This window comes from Scophthalmus maximus, chromosome 5 (genome assembly GCF_022379125.1).
Source record: "Scophthalmus maximus strain ysfricsl-2021 chromosome 5, ASM2237912v1, whole genome shotgun sequence".
Taxonomy (NCBI): Eukaryota; Metazoa; Chordata; class Actinopteri; order Pleuronectiformes; family Scophthalmidae; genus Scophthalmus; species Scophthalmus maximus.
In genome coordinates, this window is record NC_061519.1 from 23,270,260 (window position 1) to 23,282,982 (window position 12,723).

The 12,723-nt window shown below is 45.7% G+C and overlaps 1 protein-coding gene across 4 annotated transcripts in view; it reads right to left on the bottom strand.

The window, feature by feature from the left end:
* Positions 1-12,723, bottom strand: part of LOC118310963 (microtubule cross-linking factor 1) — a 54,558-nt gene that overhangs the window by 35,545 nt on the left and 6,290 nt on the right. The window lies entirely within an intron of this gene.

A 12,723-nucleotide genomic window follows, 5' to 3' on the forward strand; every position in this document is an offset into this window, starting at 1 on the left:
ACATGGTGCGAAAAAACCCCACATGTCCGTGGCAGCAATATTTAAAAAAAAAAAACCCTAAACCAATCAGAGCTGACTGAATTATAGTAATCCGGTAGAGTGCGCTACTTACACTATGTGCACACGTGTCGGTGTACACGCGTGTAGCCTCCCACGTGTGCGGGCATGTTTTTTTGTGCGTTTGTCAGTGTGTAGTGCTGCATGTGTGTGTGTGTGTGTGTGTGTGGGGGTTCATATTACTGTCGGTGTGCGCGAGACAGGCTGGATGCAGCAGTCTGAGGTCATTCCAATGTCAGGCCATCCTCGGCGCATACGAGCATCCTGTAAACAGACTCTCTGTCGCTGCTGCATCAGAGAGTCTGAGATGAGAAGGGTTTTTTTTTGCCTTCTTTAAATCATTAGTTAGTCTCAGACCCAGAGAAGGAAAATAACCACGCACGCACACGCGCGCACACGCGCGCACACGCACGCGCACGCACACGCACACGCACACGCACACACACACACACACACACACACACACACACACACACACACACACACACACACACACACACACACACACACACACACACACACACACACTTAAAGCTGCACTCATCAATATTTCTAGATTAATAATGGATCAAATGGCTGTGCGTGATGTGAAAGGGGCTGCTCGTGTATAGCGGCAGAGTATTGTAGCATCTTTTCGCTCGCCGTCTTCTGTTTGTTCACTCATCATTTTTGGTGTTGCCCGTTTAAAGTTAAAAAGAAAATTCCCAAATCCCATTGTGCTCTACCTGCGCTGGGCAAGAAAAAGGCAGCTTAGACATAGATAGTAACCAGCAACCAGTTTGTTTTCTTCACGCGATGGGTTTAACCGTTTCTGCTGCATAACGTGGTAAAACCTTTATTCCTACAATGAGGAAAAACAAAAACAAAACCCTCTGTGTCAGGTTTTGTTCGTGCTCCCCCGATGCCGCATGACACAGTGGCTGAAACGTTATTATTGTTTAACACAGGAGATCGTTGATCTGTACCGCTGCAAAAATCTTATTAACTTATTGCTGGCTGATAAAGGACCGTCTGTCTGTCAACCGTGTTTCACACAAATCGAATTCGAGTTCTATTATTATCACGCGAGGAGGAAAGAAGACCTAAGGAGCACATTTGCATGGTAATATACTGTACAAGAACCTGTGAACCTGGTCACTGCCTTTGCAGTGGTAATAAAGGCTGCGTGTGTTGTGTGAGGTGTCGACAGTGCTCCTATGCTGGGTCGCCCACTGGAGACTTGTTGGTCCTATAGCAGCCTATGGATTGAGGAAACTGTAATTCCCTGCGGAATCAATAAAGGTAGCTATAGAGACCGACGCTGACGCGCACAGGTCATATATCATTCTGCGCGGTATATGCCTGCCTGTGTGTGTGTGTGTGTTAATGAATGTGTGTGTGTGTGTGCGTGCGTGTCTGCAGGAGGTCGTGTGTGAGCAGCGCAGGGTCACTCCCGCACTGTTCCTCCTCACTAAGCAGGCCCTGACCTCGGGCCTGAGCCCCGGCGTGCAGCGAAGAGCAGCACAATGGAGCGTTTTATGGGGCGTGGCACTCTCCTTTTTCACGCACGCTTTACAAATATACCGCCCCCCCCCGCCCCGAAACGAACCCGACAGCCTGGCACGCTGCGAAGCAGATAGACGCGATGCCACGCTGCCAGCTGGCAAACACCAACGACACAAGGTTGAGACAACTTTTAAGTGAAACGAGAAAAAAATCCCCAGGAGTTGTTCTACTAATCCCTCGTACAGTACTGATGAAAATCCCTCGTGCAGTACAGATAAAAACAAAAGGCAGGAGAAAGTAATTACCTGCTAATAATGATAATAATAACTGACCAGAGAGTAAGCACTAAACATTTTTAACAAACATAAAGTATCTTTCCTCTGCAGTGAATCAGGTTTAACAATGAAACACAATTCACAGCCTTGTGATAAGTCACTGTGTGTGTGTGTGTGTGAGTGTGTGTGTGCACGCGTGCGAGTGCGTGTGCGTTGCATGCATGATACATTAACTTCTTGGCAAACTGGTTCTGGAATGCCTCCAGTGCGTACTGCTGAATCGGCAGATCCCACGGTAAGAAGGCAGCAGGAGAGGAGAGGGAGGACAGGCTGTACCTCGGCGAGCGCTCCCATTAGCAGCTTTAGCTTCTCTCTCCAATGTGTAATTACAATATGCCTCATCTCAGGGTCTCCCCCCCCGCGTGACACACGCAGGCCCGCTCCGATTCAGTTTTTTTTATTATTCTGTCGTTTTAGCAATTTTACTTTTAAGCGCGCGCATAAAGCTGCACAATAAGCTGCTTTACGTGTTCATACATCAGCATCGGTGACCAGCGACAAACTGTTCTGTGCCACGCCGACTTAGCAATATGTTTTGGACCATTAAATGAGAAGAAGTGGAGAGCAAAAAATAAACCCGGGGGATCAAATAAAGGGAGGAGAGAGAGGCAGTGAGGATTAGGAGCACAACAGGCCAGAGGGAGGTGGATGAGAAGGAGGGTGTGCAGAGTCGGCGTTGGACCTGTCCACACACAACTGGAGCATACGCCAACAAAAAAAAGAAGAGAAATATGTAACAAACAGCTCTTTCAATGGGCAATATTCTGCAAAAAACAAATGAATTATTCACTCTTTTTTGGGGGGAGAATAAGAGTTTGGGTTTTAATTATAAGGACTCTGGATGAAAGTACACATTTTAAAGGTCCAAACCCTCTGACATTTAACTTCTTCTGATTGTAGCTTATTATAATCTAAATTGGTGAGTAACTAAATGAATGTGACCTGTCTATAGGTCGCCTGCGTGTTGATTCTCATCACTGGTGTTCAAGCGTCCTAATCTTCATGATACTGGTCCACACTCTGTCTACCTTTTTAATATAGCTGAAGTGTAACAGGGGGTTGCGCTTGACATTAACAGCTGATGTTAACGTGCTCGACTCTCAGCTGACAGGCAGCTGCTGCTCGTGCTGTTATTAATCATATCCGAACTGCAGGCTGTGTTAGCGCTCATAAAAACGGGCCGACCGGATGACCCTGTGCGCCCCGATTCCGTCCCCGCACGCTGATGCGGGGGGTTTTGGACAAGTGCAGAACTGGCAACCTCCCGCCACGGCTCTGCGGGCGAGCTGCTGGTGGTCCAACGGGGGGGGACACGGGGTCCTCGGCTGCTGGAGGCCAGAGGAGGGAAGTGGTGATGGATATTTCTGTTATTAAAGGGACACGGGGGGACGGTTAGGGGCAGGACGGAACAACATCATTTTTGAAAACACTACCAGCTCTTAGACTTTGCCAAACAGCTCTCATTATTTTGTTCTAACACTGTGTTGTGACAATGCGGTCATTGTAACCGGTGCTACCAACCCGTACTAAATAACTTTTCAAAAATGTCAAATAACAGTTTAAACTAATATAAACGAATATGGATTTTTTTTCTTAAAGACTAATAAACATATTTCTGAATTGGAGTTGAACTCTGATTTGAACCTTTTCAAGGCAAACAAGACATATAGTAAAGCAGTCAGTGTTTCCCATATTCAATACAAAGGGGGTGGGAACTCATCTGTAACAGCATTTTAAACCACCACAGGAAGGAAGAGAAACATTGTTAACGTGTATGTATACTGACAAACTAAGTTGACTAAGTTATTTTCATGAAGAAAAACTCCCTCATCACATTTCCACAGAGCCAAATGTCACTTCGTAAAACGTCTTCCATTCGACTCGAGGTCCAGTAATCCAAAAAATACTCAGTGTACCATGATACAGGACAAAGAGAAGGAGGGGGAGGAGATCCTCTCATTTGAAACGCTGGAATCAGAAAACGTTTGGAACAGCTTCACTTTTTTGGTGTTTGAATGACTGAGACAATAAATCACTGATCGACTGGCTCATCGGTCACTCGTCTAACAGCTTCAGCTCAGAAAACAGGACACGTCAACCCCTTTACACAAAAGTGCATTGTTGCTCTTCATCCGACTAGAAGGCTGCGAGTCCGACAGTAAAATCAAAGTGCCGGAGGTCACGATGGCCTAAGAGGTCGTAAAAGTATCGGTTTTGAGGTGAACAATCAATGAGCGGCTCGTTTCCTCCCTCCCCCCCCCCCCCCTCGACTGTCGTTATCAGCTCGTAGCCCTCGGTGAAGCCGGGAGATTGTAGCAGGCGGCTCCCAGGCGGGATTGTGTGTAAATGAGCTGGGGGGGGCGGTTGTGCTTTGAAAAGACCACGCGGACTCAGCATTAAAATCCCTCTCGGGGGAGACAGGTGACCAGAAGGAGGCCGATACACATCTGAACAAACGTTCCCTCTGCTGCTCTGTCTGGAGGTCGTCCAAAGCAAAAGACTCTAAAATTAGGCCATTGAGAGAGAGAAGAAGAAGAAAAAAAAAAAAAAGATAAATTCAATGTGTCACTGGAGTCGTCCCAGTTGTGGAGCAACACCAACAGCTATAAATGACACTGTGGCTCAGACAGAGCCAGGAGGAGGAGGGAAGAGCTGCCGTGTCATCTGCCTGCGAGCTCCTCGGCAGGTCCCGCCGAGGATTCTGGGACGGGCCGACTGGCGGCGTGCCAGGGGCGTGCCAGCGGCGTGTGTGTGTGTGTGTGTGTGTGTGTGTGTGCGTAATGCGCGGAGATAAGAGAGCGAGAGCCAAGTGGGGAGGGCAAAGCAAATGTCGCTCCGCGCTCATCACGATGTACAGAGGAGGCGGATAAGATCTCGACCGGAGGCCTTTGGGCGAACGCTGACAAATCAGCAGCAGAAGAAGAAGAGATACCGGACGTCCCCGCGCCGCTGCCGCCACGACAAATGTCACCGACTCAGACGCGTAGAGAGAACGGGGATCATCTCTTCTTTTTATGTAACATGCTCTTCAACCAGTTGGTTTCGAGCTTGAGATTAAGATGATCTCCATCAAAAGGAGTATTAAAGGATAATGCCGGTGTTATTTTTATCTTTAGGTTTATTCATTTCTCCAGAATGACAGAGATATCTCACCACGAAAACGTCCCCGCGAAAAGACCAAATCCTAAAAAAATACTGGATTCCACCCTCCGGTACAAACAGTGTCTGTGTTTGTCGGAGCTGTCGCCAATTCATTTTAAAATTAAAACAGTCGCTCAAATGTTTGATCCGTGTGATAAGAGTCCGCTTGAACAACAGACGGGTATAGCGTTGTTAATGATGCTTCAGACGGTGGAGTCGATTCCTCTCAGCTCATCAAATATACATTCAGAGAGACCCACAGATTCAAAAATGCAGAATTATTTGAAAATAAACATCACTGGCCGTCAAAGAAAAAGAAAAATTCACTTTTGAATTTGTGCATTTGAAGACTTTTAGATGCACAAAAGCAAAAGTTAAGAAAAAAATGTCTTCAAGAAATTGGAAAAACACCATCATTTAATATCTCTTTCTGATTGACGAGTGCTGGAGCTTGTTATCCTTAAGCCCACACCGGGCCAAGGACTGCAGCCACTTCCAAGATCATCTACTATTCATGATTAGCATTGAGCCCAAGCTGCTTCTTCAAGAGCTTGGATTTTTCATTCTGTGGCCCCCAAGTTTGGGTTTATGGTAATAATGAGCCACAGATAATAATAAATAGGGAGGAGAGTGAGGCTTTTTACTGTCCAATCCCAACAGACGAGCAATCTGTCATGTTGTGGAAGATAGAGACATCTGAGCTCAGGTGGCGGCAGAGGCCCACGGTAATCTGGAGAGGCGTTACCTGGATGTGTTGTTAGCCCACAGGGTTGTTGTGTGTTTGAACAGTAATACCAGCAAAAAAGTTGATTTTCCTGGACATGTGAAATCATTAACGTCTCCCGTTTATCTCGAGCAATCCCGTCCCGTAGAACTTTTGTTCATACAGCATATGACTGTTTTTCGCCGAGCCCCCTTATAAAATTTCACCACATGTCCGAGTGAGCCCACATGTGAGAATACGGCAGGACGATCTCAGGAAGGTTCACGGCGAGCGAGTGGGCATGTTGAGAAACTTTCCCGCCGAGGGGATTTGTCGTCGCTCCCTGATCGTCAGTTACGGAAAGTCACGACGCTCGCGGAGACATTTAAAGTCACTGAGCCACGTCAGGATTCTGTGTTGGGGCGTTAATTGAAAAGGCTACGGAGAGCGAGTCGAGGAGGTGGACGCCAGAGGGGGAGAAGGAAGTCACACCGTTTTGACGAAGTCTTGCCCTCGGACCGTAACAAGCTGCGTAGGCACGACTCGCGTCTTCATTGCTGAAGTCATCATTTCATCATGACTGTTTGCCTGCAACATATAACCCCAGAGAGCCGCGAGAGCCGGCCCGGTCCTTCACTATCTCATCCTCCATAACAAGCACATTTCACTTGTGTGAAAGAAGCACGGACTCGTCCATAGGCATCCCACGACGCTCCGATACATCAACTTTAAGGAGGAAAACACTCGGTGGTTTTTTTCATTCCGCGCAGCTTCCGAGAGCGGTATGTCGCCCAAAATAGAGCACTCTGAATATAACAGCAGGCGCAGAGGGATGGTGCAAGTTTGACCAGGCACAGCTCTGTACTTCAGCAAGGAGCTGATGTTCTCATAAGGAAGTTTCTTTTTAGACTATCACTAAAGCTAAAATACTTGGGTAGGATTGAGTATTGTTTGATTTCTCTTTCAACACTAGCATTTGAAGCCTAACCAATGATTATATTTACTATAACAATGGAAAAAAAATGACTACAAGTAATGTCGAAGGTGTTTTTGGTAATGAACCAACATAAAAACTGCAACCCTGCAGTTCCTCTCAGCTCTAAAAAAAAAAAGTGTGTCACTGTCTGCTTCATTGTTCTCATCAGTGTACTTTACCTACTAAGACAGATAAAGATGAAGGAGAGTGAATATTGGATGTACGTCTGGCCGCCTGGCTTCACAGGACTTTACAACTAATGAATGATAATATCGCTTCAAAATCCATTTCAAATTGAGAGTTCGAGAGGAAACTCACAGTGACATCACTCATTGGTTTGTGAACGGCCATTTATCAGTCTCGAGTTTAGCATTTTGTCCAGCCTGATCTTGGTTTTTTTGAAACCATAAGTAACCATATTTGGAGCAGCGGGGGGGGGGGGGTCCTGACTGACAGCTCGTCCACCTGCATCTGCAACCTGCTCCAACTGAACGGTACTAGCCGTCAATCACACGGTATCCAAGCCCCAGGGCATTCTTCTGCACCAAGTTCCCAAAAACATCCGTCATCATGTCATGTTTAACCAGCACCAGGAAACAATGTACGGATGTGCATGTGCGTCGTGATGACAGTTTTCGGAGCTTCACAGTTTTCGACACCCATGTCAACTTCAATGCCCATTGCAGCACCCAATATTTTTTTGGATAAATGTGATAATATTTTATTGAGCTAAGCATCCTGCATAAACCTGACTGTCTCGTGACCTCACCTCTACATTGAGGCAGCCCCTGTGTCACTCTGCTGCTGCTGTTTGTGGAGAACACAAAGGTGACAGTCCTCTGTGACTCAGACAGTCTCTGACCCCTGCCACATGAAGTGAGCTCTTTGTAATCCGGCAGTGACGGACTCATCGAGTCCACACACGCCTCGCGGTCTCGTCTATAAACACACAGTTTTTGACATGACGGGAAATGAAGGGGTGCCGCCACAATTTTCTGGATCCTTCTGACCAAAGAGCAACAAGCTTTCTCAAATGAATCCAACTCACTCTCAACGCCTCTGACGATACTAACACTTTACAACAAGTGATGAAATGATCGCTGATCCATTTCCCCTTTGCGTTACATCAGGTTAAATCAAATTTGTTGCTCATGAAATTCAAAATCCTTCCTCATATACAAGCTCAGCTGCACAACAGAGATCGGAAAAACTGACAACTTCTGACTTTCTATAACCTGCAGCGAGGCCAAAAACACCTCTCCTTTTCAGGGACTATATTTCACTCAGCGATATATTTCCCCCAGCTTACTACAGGGAGCGTCATCTTTTCTGACAGCCCCGTCTGTTCCTTGTGTTTGGACGAGAGGTGAGAAACACAATGACTCAGCCTGAGTTACCGCCTGCCAAGCTGCTACAGTATCAACCCACCTAAATATAACTGATGAAAACATTTGCTACAGTGAAGAAGAAGAAGAAGAAGAAGAAGAAGAAGAAGAAGAAGAAGAAGAAGCTTTGGGTTGAGATCAGGTTTTTCTGGACTTCCTTCCAGTCTCTGTGTGTTCAGAGTTGCTGCTACGGGCTTTTTTGAATATCTTTTTTAGTTATGATTTATATTTCTGCAGCAGATTAAATATAATTCATCACCTCAGAGCAAAGATGATGGATTACATTTGCCTTGTTAAGGATTTTTCTTTTCCAAAGGCCTAAAACGGTGGCAGTGTCTCTGAGCGGGTTGATTATGCAGGAAGCTGCTGCCAGTCATAAACAATGAGTTTTTAGAAATTCAAAATGCATTTCCTGTAATTAGGCCCATTGTCATATTTTTTACTACTAAAAGACAAATATCCTGATCAGCCTTCTGCAAAAAAAAAGGAAAGCCAAATTGACGTAGCACTTTGTCAGCTTTCATCCATAACACTGATGCACAAGTCGAGTCTCATCACTTCTGAAGATTTAATATGACCACGTGTTTGTTTTTTTCAAACGCTTTGTGTCTTCGATCGCTGCAACAGCCAATGATGCTTCAGGATGTTTTATGATTACGAGGCTGCAGCCTTGATGTTTCTACGAATTTGAAATTCACGTAAAAATGTTTGTTTGCATCAAAAAGAAAAAGAAGAAAATAGAAAGGAGAGGGAATTTTCATATTTCAAGGCTTTACAAACTTCAAAGGCTGCCGCTTCAGACCTATAACATATCGCTCCTGGGTTTCATGCAAAATCCACGATTCTTCCATTTGCTTTGTGTCGGCGATAGTTTGCCGCGAGGGCAGAAGCGTCGCTGCAGCGGAACCGCATCGCTCAGGTTCGTCCTTCTTCAAATCTGACTCACTTTACCACCTTTATAAGTATTACTGTTCTCTGTGTCGTAAACCATACTTTCATACTGTCAAATTATTATTCTTCCAACACGAGTCTGACTTTTTCATCTTTTGTAATTCTAATGAAATCAGAAATCAGAGCTGAAGTTAACAGCAGAGAAGCAAAACATCCTCCCGCTGCTCAGCGTGTACACGCAGAAGCTCTGCATGGATGTGTGTCACTGCAGCAGATTCCCCACGCTACTCCTCTGCTCGCGCCTGCTCTCCTCTTCCCCATCGGTGCAGTCGACTGACACAAGATATTAAGTAGGTCAATGAGATTCCCTCGCACTCCTCCAACTGGGAACCAGAGCAGAGGGAGAGAGGGAGACGGAGAGACGGCATATGATGAAGAGGTGAGAAGCAGAAGGATGAGAAGAGGAGGATCAGGAGACGCTTCAAAGCCAGCATCTCCTCTACTGAGATCCTGCAGGCGAGGAGCGAGAGAGGACGAATGACGTGTGCACTGACTCTCGCTCAGGCATGGCTTGACGTGACTTAGTAACAATAACAGGCTTTCCCCCTCTCGGATCTTTGTAGTAACACAAAAGACTCGGGTTGGAGTCGGAGCCACTCTTGGAGATGCTGTCGATTCCCCTATCTTTTTTTTTTTTATACGCGTGCAAAAATGCAAATACTGACAAACACTGCCTCAGCACTCGGAATAAAACAACAGCGCGAGTGCATGTTTTAAATGTTCACAGGGCGACTCCACCACCACAATGTGCAGGTGGGCGAATGATGGTACCTCTGCAGGCCGAGACAGGCTGGCTGTCCCCACCTGTTTTCAGTCATTGTGCTTAGCCAGGCTAACTACAGGATGTGGCTTTGCAGCCTTTTTTGCCGTACAGGTATTGATCACAGCTGCGATGGTCAGTCGCTTCATCTTTACCACACTATTTTGATAAATGACTAATCAGAATTCCCTGGTTCCAGCTTCTGACATGCTTTAATTCTTTCTTTTTTTTGCAATATACTATATATACATGAGTTATTGTTTGAATAAAACAATGTATAGTAAGAAATAATAACAGTTTTCTGACATTTGACATGAAGTATGTTTTTTGATAATTTGAGTGAATCAACCCTTTAAGAAAAAGTAGTGAATACCTGATCTGACTGGTGAAAGTGCAGTGACACCTATACATCATAGCATTATATTGTAGCAGAGTCATAATAATCAGTGTGGAGTTGAGCATAATAATAATAATAATAATAATAATGGCCCCACCCCTCCAGTGAAGAAGGCTGATTTTAAAATGTGTTATGAAATGAATAGGTTTAACCTTTTTTTTTTTTGGTTCAAATTGTCCTCATGAGGTGCTTCTGCATGTCAACAGAGTAAAATATGACATACCTGGCGCTCACTGAGGAGGAACAGCTGAGCACAAAAGGGGATTATAATTCTGCGGTGACGTAAAATTAATCTATATCGCGGGGGACCGGGAACAACTAATAAATCACCTGATGCTCGTGTTATGCACGTTGACGTTTTCATTAGTTCCATTTCATTACATGCGTCAGTGGGCCTTTCTTCAAATGTCAGAGGAATGAAAAACCTCTGGACCAATCGCTGCTCGCCTGTTGTGACCACACAGGAGCAGCAGGACTCGTTTTACTCCTCTGGTTGTATCGCAGGCCCGCTCCTCTTCTGCTCTGTCTCTTTGTCTTTCTCTGTCCTCCTCTCTCCCCTCCCATCACGTACACACACAAAAAGAGCACACCGGCCTGTTTTATAACAGGCCTTCTTCTCAGATTAATCCATGCGCGGGTGCCAATCTGGGGGCCAGAGTCACACTGTGTAGCCTCTGATAGCGGAGAACAGGCACGGGGACAGGAGGAGGAGACGGGCTTTAAAGGACAGACACGCACAAACCCTCTGAGGTCACGTGCCCTTTTACCACTACGGTAAAAAAAAAAAAAAAAAAGGTAGACAGGTTTAAAAAAGATATATATTCTCATTAGCTATAGAAAGAGGAGGTTCACTAGTCTCCCTGAAGAAAAAAAAAGTATTGCTTCATGTTAATTGTGTCATTACATGGTAATTTAAGTCAAACTCCTTTTCGTAAAGTTATGGGTCACGTCTGACAAAATGTGGTTCAGCAGCGCTAAGGTTTTTTTTTTCTTGTGGTGCCTCATAAGTCTATGTGGGTTGGGCACTTATATGTGCATGACACAATAGTTGAGTCACAACTCCTTCCTCATTTCATCATGAAATCTGACATAAGCTCGTTTGTATTCATTCGAAATGTAGGTTGGCGTGTAAGTGAAAGTAAAAGATAATTTAGAAAACTGTGGTTTGGGGGGGGGGGGGGGGGGGGGGGGGGGGGGCGGAGTGTCTCTGGTGTAATTCTAAAATTGAGTGTGAAGATTTTTGTGCTTTTCGCTGCATTACACTACACCTTGGTCACAATTAACAAGATCTGATTAAAGCAGAAAAGGAAAAAGAAAAACCTTCCAGTGCAGTTTAGCAACATTCTTATCATTAAGATGCTCCTCCTCCGTCCTCCCTCATCCGATGCATATCTCTGTGACTGAGTACGTCCAGGAGCACAGGGCAGACTGTGAGATCCAGTCAATTAAAACACATGCCTGACTAAACGCTTGTAGCATGTTTCGTAAACACACTCTCATCATCCACTGCTATCAACAATAGAAAAGAACAAATGAGTTCCTGTTGTGCATTTAGTTCATGGCAATTAAAGACTTTCTAAATTAGGCCATGGTTACTGACTCTGTGGCAAAGAAAATGTGGATTCCATGCAACAAAAGGAAAATATTGGCTCGATGCATCATACAGATTTGCTTCTAAGGACGAGTTGGGGGGGGGCAGATTCAGAGATGGCTTTTTGTTTTTCTGGGGCAAATCTCAGGGGAAGTCAAAAACAAAACAAAACAAAAATTCTGCAATCAATTGGAGCAGCAGCATTCTCAGCCTCTCGCCTCCCACATTATTCCGGTGCACAAGAAAGGCCTGTGTCTCATCCTGTGATCGTATGTATCATGATCCTTCTCCGGAGCTACAAACAGAAACGACTGACCCGCTCGCCGCTGCGCAAATTAGAGAAACTCCTCCTCCTCATCATCATGCGCAATGTCCCCTCACTTCAGTCACACTGCCCGCCAATTATTTTTCTCTTCAGAGAGTTTACCAGTGTCAAGTGACAACGACAAATAACTGGAGTACATCCAGACTAGACATGGATTTTTTTCTTCTGTCCGTCCCAGCACATGCTGCTGATAAGTTGCCTTTGAACACAACAGTGTCGCGAGTGCACCGAAAGTTAAGGTCACGTGCAGCTTTCGGTATATGGACTTTTGGAAATCTGATCCATGTGAGCCGCAGACGGAGGCAGGCAGCAGAGACAGAGACGCCGTGGCGCACATGACGACGACAGCGGCGGAGAAATTGGTGTCAGCCAGTTGCCAGGAGAAAGCCCCCGTGCGTCTTCCGAACCGACTGGTCGGGTATTAGCCTACTTTCTCAGGGTCGCCAGACGGCATGTCACCTGCCGCTGTCGAAATCGATTAGGCCAAGCAGCTGAACTTAAGCAGCGTCTCACTGAGAACAAGCCTCTGCGCTCATCTTATTACCTGTGGGTAACTCCACTTCCATCAAAAGCAAATGCCCTCTGCTCGGAGCGACACCAGAGGAATGGCGGAGCAA